Raw genomic sequence first — 7573 nt, 5'->3', positions numbered from 1 at the left:
ATGCCTATAAGTCAATCAGGCAGTTCAGACTCATGTTTTTATTAAAACCAGGTGTTCATAGAAACCACATCTCAATTTTAAAGACCTTACTCCGGCTCTCTGTAGCTCACAAAATAGATTTTTAAACACTATTGTTAGTTTATAAATTGCCGAACGCCTTAGAGCCAAAATACATTAAAAACCTGCTGTTGTTGTATCAGGTCTTCTGGTTCTGGTCTTCTCTGCATCAACCCCAGAACCAGAACTGCATTCAGTTTCTATGCACCACAAATCTGGAACAAACTTACAGAAAACTGCAAAACACCTGAAACACTGAGTTCCTTTAAATAAAGGCTAAAACCCTACTTGTTTAGATTTAACTTTGATTAACTGGAACATTAATCAACATATCTGATGTTTATTTGCTTGCTGATTTTAATTATAGGATTTGACAAAACATAACGTAATCGGCGACTGTATGATGTTTTGTGGTGTAAAGCACTTTGATCTGCTAAAATATAATATACAAATAAACTTGACTTGACTTAAGTACTTGTTGTTACCCTTATCTGAACTACCGCTCCTTATAGAGATATGTATGCTGCTGATTAGAAGCAGGCGATCGGTTGGTGGCTCAGACACAATCCAGATATTTTCAAGTGAAAACTGTAAAGCAATCCATTTGTTGTTGTTGTTTGTTGTGGGGGTTTCAAGCAGCTCTCCTGAAAAATGCTGCATGTTACATAATATCTTCAGTAATCTAGATTGAGTTCTAGATAATGCTAATAGTGTATGCGCTGAAGAAAGCATCTGTAAAACAACAAGTGTTGAGTGAAATTTTATTTGTAAGTATATATTGTGATGGTTGAGAGGCAGGAATATCAGGCGTTGATGCTCCTTCTGTCTTTCTCCGCGCTGTTCTCCCACCACACCCGTCGTTTCCTGTGGCTGGGGTTGAAGGGAACAGTTGCACCCTGATAAGCTCTCTGAGAGAGAAGCCATACATGCTGCTTAATCAGCGGGTTGGACGCTTTCAGTCAACAACAATCACAAGCTCTCATCACATTTATGCCGATGTCTGTTTTTCTGATGCTTAAGTGCGGTCAAATTCTTCCATTTATGGTGTCCCATATGTGCCATGGCAACAATGGGATCCATATGATGATTTCCAGCTCTTTGCAGAACATTCAAATGAGAAGAAAAGTAGCTTTCCCGTCCGAATGGTCAGTTTTCTGTTTTCATAAACGCTCTGAAATCATCTGGAGATGGTTGGAGAGCGCCTCAAGATGAGAGTTGAATGTTTAGCAGGTGTGTGGATAGTTTACTGCTGTGGGAGCCATAGATCGTTTCATTGTGGGACGTGCAACAGGGATCGGTCAGAACCATCTGCATACAGTAGAGCCCCGTGGGACCAGAGGGAAAATTGGAAAATATGCAGAGAAGCTCAAGTTATGTGCAAGACTTGCTCTTTGGTTCCAGATGGCGACCTAGAGTATTTAGGAAAGTAAAATACTGTTATGCTAATCTTTTTAATTTTTTTTAATTGGTGTCGCGTAGAGTACTTTCCAATTGTTTTCTTAAAATTCATAAAATTATTCTTTAAATATACATTTGCTCTTCTTTGTTTTCATCATATTTATTATGAGATACATGCACAATATAATTTATTAAATAAAATCTCACGCAGGTTTCTAAGTCCAGTTTAATTTTCTCTTTCCCTCAATTTTAAAAGTCATATATAAGTAAACAAACATTTCTAGATTCAAATAATTTTTTATGTTTTTTTTTTAACCTCTTGGAAGAAGTCCTACGGAAGCCCTAAAATGCAAAAATGTATAATTTCACCCCCATGTATAAGTGACTGATTTTTGTTGAGCTAACTGTGTCATGGAGGCTGCAAATGACAAAACTTGAGGGGTCACAAAATGCAAGAATCTCTAATAATGTATGTATTCTTATTTGAAATGTAGATTTTTATTTTCTTTATTTTTTTTGTATTTCTGGACTTTTTTGACCATTTTCCTGTTGTTTAATTGTAAAACTAAACATCTGATTAAGAGTCCCCAAACCTTTTCAAGGCTTAGAGTTTGCAGACACATCGTAAACTGTCTATTTTAAGAATCACTTGCAGCGGAGCAGCTGCACAGAGAGGTGGCGGCGGCAGAGGGAGGGAGGAGGTTTGGTTGCTTTGCAGTGCCGTGGGACTGCTTTGTTTGCTCACATGCAGAGATAAATGGTTGCTTTACTTTCTTGTTTCCTCAATTATGAAGATAAGACAAGGAGCTTTTGATCCCAAGCCAGAATGACTTGGCTCTATACATTTTTCATCCTAGAATTTCTTGTGCCCTACTTGAAATCTTAAAGACACAGATACTTTTTTTTTTGTCTGAAAATGCCAGGATAATTAGAAGCCTGTTTAGAATAATTTATGCTCTAAAAGAGAAAAACAGGCTAATTACTAGATATATGTCTCCTACTTGAAATAAAATTCTGTAATAATATACATAGGAAGGAAAACTTCAGCAGCCTGCTGCTGGCTTTAAACACAGAGCCTTCCTGCATTGATGCTGTAATTGCTTTACTATCTTGGTCTTCTTTAAATGACGTCTAATTGAGGGGCTTCGCCGCACCCTTTCCTCAAGCGGCTCCATTGAGCAATCAACCTGCAGCGCTATCTCTGCATCTTAATAAAAACTTAAATGATTGGACCACAACCCAGGACTTCCCTTAGACATAGGAAGAGCCAAAGAGGCGTAGGAAGGAGGTGGAGGGAAGGGGTGTCAGAAGCAGCATCCGACAAAACATCCTGATTCAGCTGATGCAGGGAGGAGGGAGGATTTCAGAGCACAGGATGTAAGGAGAATGTCTTTTTTTAATGTTGAGGGATGATTGAGAAGTTTAAGAAAGAGGGATGGAAAAAAAAGGAGAAACCGACTTGTCACGCAAACAGCAGAGAGGACAAGGCTGCTGCAAGAAGCTGTGTTCACTGTGAGCAGTGATTAATGTGATGCATGAGTTAAACCTACTCTGTTCAAAACATCCACTCTGCAGAAGTGGACTTCAGCCAGCAGAAACAAAGATATGTCAAGCTTCTGTCAGCAGTAAAGTAAATTTCCTTTGATTAGTAGTTATTTCCTGATTAAATTAAACTCTTTATGGTAGTCACGAAAGGGGATATATGCTAATACCATGACTCTTTATGCATTTAGATGTTTTCTAGGCCAAGCACAAGGACGACTTCTGCATTTTCTGAAGCAATTTGCGTGTGGTTGCATAAAATGTGGATTCTAGTTAAAGGTCACCTGTTGGCTTGGTGATAACAGGCAATTATTTTAAGCTATGATTTGAAAGGTTAAATGAAAGGCTGGGCTGTGAGATTCTCTGAAATAATGAGGCTTAGAAGATTGCATTCATCATTGACTTTGCTTTATTGAATAGACTGGAAAACGTTGAGGTTGATTTGTTTCGGAGCGATTCATGGAGCCCATTTTCGTCTGATTTGTGGTTTCACATGTCTTAGTGATTTGTTTTGCAGCAAATCTGCTGTGGTTTTGAATACATTTTTCAATGTAATGTATTCAAATTATTCTAAAATTCTAGTCATCCATCATCTTCAAAAGAAATAAATATAAATAAATATAAATATATTTATATTTTATATAAATAAATATAAATATATTTATATTTTATATATATAAATAAATAAATAAATAAATAAATAAATAAATAAATAAATAAATAAATAAATAAATAAATAAATACCTGTGTTTCTTTTTCACGCGGGTATGCAGCTAAGAAGTGCAATCTGGAAAATGCATAATTTAATAAAGCATGTGAAAAATGCACAATAGAGCAAAAAAAACACAAAAAATGATCAAATTAAATCAACAGAATAAATGAGGTTTTGACCAGATTCCAGGACAACATATTCCCCTAAAACAACAACAGAGGAATTCAATTATCTTTTGCGTTCAATTTTAACTCAAAAGATAATTTTGTGGTCATACAGGGACCACTTAGCAGATGCAATCAAAATGTTCAAATTATTTCTAAAACTCAGAGCAGTACAGCGTTTCACAACAATATAAAGGGATAATTAAAAAAGACAATTTAAAATAGAACACGTGCATCTGTAGAAAACACAACAAATACTCCACATGCCTGCGGTAGGATCCACGCTGAGAGGTTGGGCTGGTTGTGCCACTGCTGTAAATTTATATCTCATCATGAAACTTCACAACAACTTGTTTACCAAGCCTGTTTCCCCTGTTATTTATACTATTCAGTCTGCTGCAGACATTTCTAATTATGTAGCCAAGATTACTACATGTGAAACTCTTCTCCCTTTCTCTATCAATTATTCTCCCACTAAAGGTCCATCCTGTCAGTCTAATAAAATAAATTAAAAAAAAATACATTCCCATTGCAAAAACATTCAAAGTCCTTCACCGCCTTTTTCAAAATGTCACATAGCAAGACAAAACTGCTGTATTTTAGTAGGATTCTGCATAGACTTACATAATGTAACAGATAGTTGTGAATTGTTGAGAAAAATTTTTATTTACCAACTAATATTGATGGTGGTGGCAGCATTATGCTTTGTTAGCAAAGACAGGAAACCCTTAGAGTTAATGGAAATATTAATGAAGCCAAATATTGGGAGGAAAACCTTTTAGAAGCTGCAAAAAATCTGGGGGTGGAGGTTCACTATGTAGCAGGGCAGGATAAATGTCAGGATTTGAAAATGTATCTTCTCAAATGGTCTCCATCCAATCTGACTGAACTGTTCTGTAAAGAACAACGCAAAGCAATTTCATTCTCTACACAAGCAAATCTGAGGTTTGAGACGCATCTCAAACCTCTTACAGCCTTAATTTTTGTTTTATTTACCAAAATGTTTAACACCGTGTATTATTTTACCTCCGGTTCAGAAAATATGCATGGCTTTATGTTGTGTTAAACTTTTTCAACAAGAACGTGAAGCAGCAGCTGGGATGAAACGGCTAATTTAGGATATTTTTTTAAAGTCAAACACTCAAACATGCTTATATTATGCTGATCAGTTTGAATTGGTTTTACTTGCTTTATTTCTGAAAGCTGTTTTTCCTGAATCCCGTTTGTGAAATAACTTTGGATTTAACTGAGCTGCACATTTTGCATCCCTTGCAAAAACAGTCACGTTTGAAACTACTTGCGAACTCGAGGTGAACTCTTCAGATGAAAGGGATGAAATTGATTTACATTTTGATGGGGAAATCAAGGCCTGAACTTCTGTCCGTGAAGACTTCACCTATTGAATATCATGTCAGAGATTTCCCAAAGCAGGAATGTGTTTGCCGTCTGCTGAAATAATGACCTGTAAATGACTGACCCTTGCATGACCACCACCATTCCTGAGTGGAGTGCATAGATTTGGTTGCTGCGTCTGCTAATGGCAAACAGATTTACCAAGATGAGAGGGAGGAATTTTCACTCCATCTTTTGCGCAAATGTCGACTATTGCAAATGTCTGCGTCAGATTACCGGGGCAGCAGAGATAAGCACTTGTAAAGACCCCTGGGTCTTGTTTATTATTAGGGCGAGAGTGGGAAATGGTGTTCAGCGAGCGGCAAGGAAAACAGACGATCTGGAAAAACTAATGCGTTGCTCTCATGCAACATTTGTCAGGCTATTACGCCTCCCCCGCGAGATAGCACTCTGGGACGTATAAGTTGTTGGTGCTATTTTCCCAGATATCAATTTTCAATAGCGTCATGCAAAAATCTGTGTCAGGAAATGTGGAGAACGAAAGTTGAGGCACAAAAGTCAAGCTTTTAACAACAAAAATGGCTCTGAGAATGTGACTGCACAAATCTCTCATGATGGTTCAGTTACGCTACTACTTTAATTAGCATTACCTTATTGCTCTGTACTTTAATGTCATTCTTCTACGTTTTTCTAACATTATATATTGCATGAAATGAAAAAAAGCAAAATTACTAAAGGAGTTATTTATTTAAGATGTGTTATGTAATATGTTTATTTAGTGTGTAAGAGCTCTGGGACTTCCTGAAGTAAATTAATAAAAATATCAACATGAAATTCAGTATCATTAATTAGTATTAAAAGTCTATATATGTCATAGTTTTTTTCACTGCATACTGGAGAACTGGCTGTTTAGAGCGTGGGATCACTCACAACTAAAAAATCAAATAAAAAATAACAAAATGAATATGTTATCACTACCACAGAGAGCAGGTTAGCCTGATCCATAACCCGCCTGACTATCAGGAGATGTAGATCTATAAAAGTTTGGGAAAACTATGTGAAGTTTGGTGTATAAACTTGGATTGTTTTCCTTGTTTTTTATGTGCTAATCAATGTTTTCCCATATGTTGTGTTTTATCCCCTCCCTTTAACCATTTCCTCAATGGGTCCGTCCCTAACTGTTTGTTTAATGTACATTTGTTTCAGGCCCGCACTGATTTAGACAAGCCATCAAGCCGACTGCAGCTTAGAAAAAGAAAAACGCCCGTCGCCCCCGATGGATGACGTGAACCAGCATCCTGAGAGAGTCCAGTCTCTGGCCAGCGGTTGAACTCAAACCCATCACATCGGCTCACTAAAACAACAACCTCAGTGTCACAAAAATGAATTTTAGGAAGCATTGGGAGCACAAAGGCCCCATAACGTCTACCCGATCCATTGGTTATAAGATTTTCAAGACAATATAGGGAAGTAAGAGCTTACTGTAGCACCAGCTACAATACTGAGACTAAAAAAACCTCAGGCTTGCAAATGCTACAGTCTCCCTTCCTTGAAATCTTTATCAGTGATTGCCATCTTCGGCATGTGACAGACGGGATCTGCATTGTTGCAAGCTGTGGTTCAGATGTTCCCTGGTTTTGTGTTGGAAGCTCAAGAGGCGAGCTGAGTGGCATGTTACCAAGTTTTATTCTGCTGCTCCCACAAACCTTCAATGAAAGGAAGGAAACTGTGTGATCGCACATAGGCCTTTTTGATTGCTTCTGCAGGAGGAACTCTCTTCATACAGGTGATCAGGTGTAAAACATGACAACCAAAACCTGGAGGGGGGTGGTTCTGTTAGGAAAATTGTGAACATTTTTCATCCTGTTTCAACCCCGTCTTGTGTCCTTAAGCATCTTCTAGCTATTTTTTTCCTTGGATTGTTCTGTAATTAGCTCCATGCATCTTTGCATCAACTCTGACGCTGGTGAAGATAATTATCACCACAGCGTGACGCTTCTGCCACCTGTGTGCATGGTGTGCTAAGTTTTATATGTAGAGCTACTTTTTAATAAAGTTTATTGCTTGTAAGTCAAAAGACTATTTAGCTTCTCTCATTTTGAATACTTAAATATTCAAATCTTGGGAAGTTGGGTTTCTTTTTGTTTGTTTACTTTTCTCTAACAAACCACTGAAGCCTTCAGGGAACAGTTTGATTTATAACTGAGGAAAAATTAGGCACAGATAGACTTCATCTCATAACAGCAGGATTTTTAACAACAAAATTTGTGCATTTTATTTATGGGTTTCTAAGTAAAAACAAATGTGCAAAACAACTTTTCTTTATTTTTGATTAATTACATAAAAT

Source organism: Poecilia reticulata, linkage group LG21 (assembly GCF_000633615.1).
Source record: "Poecilia reticulata strain Guanapo linkage group LG21, Guppy_female_1.0+MT, whole genome shotgun sequence".
NCBI lineage: Eukaryota > Metazoa > Chordata > Actinopteri > Cyprinodontiformes > Poeciliidae > Poecilia > Poecilia reticulata.
This window is presented reverse-complemented; position numbering follows the sequence as displayed.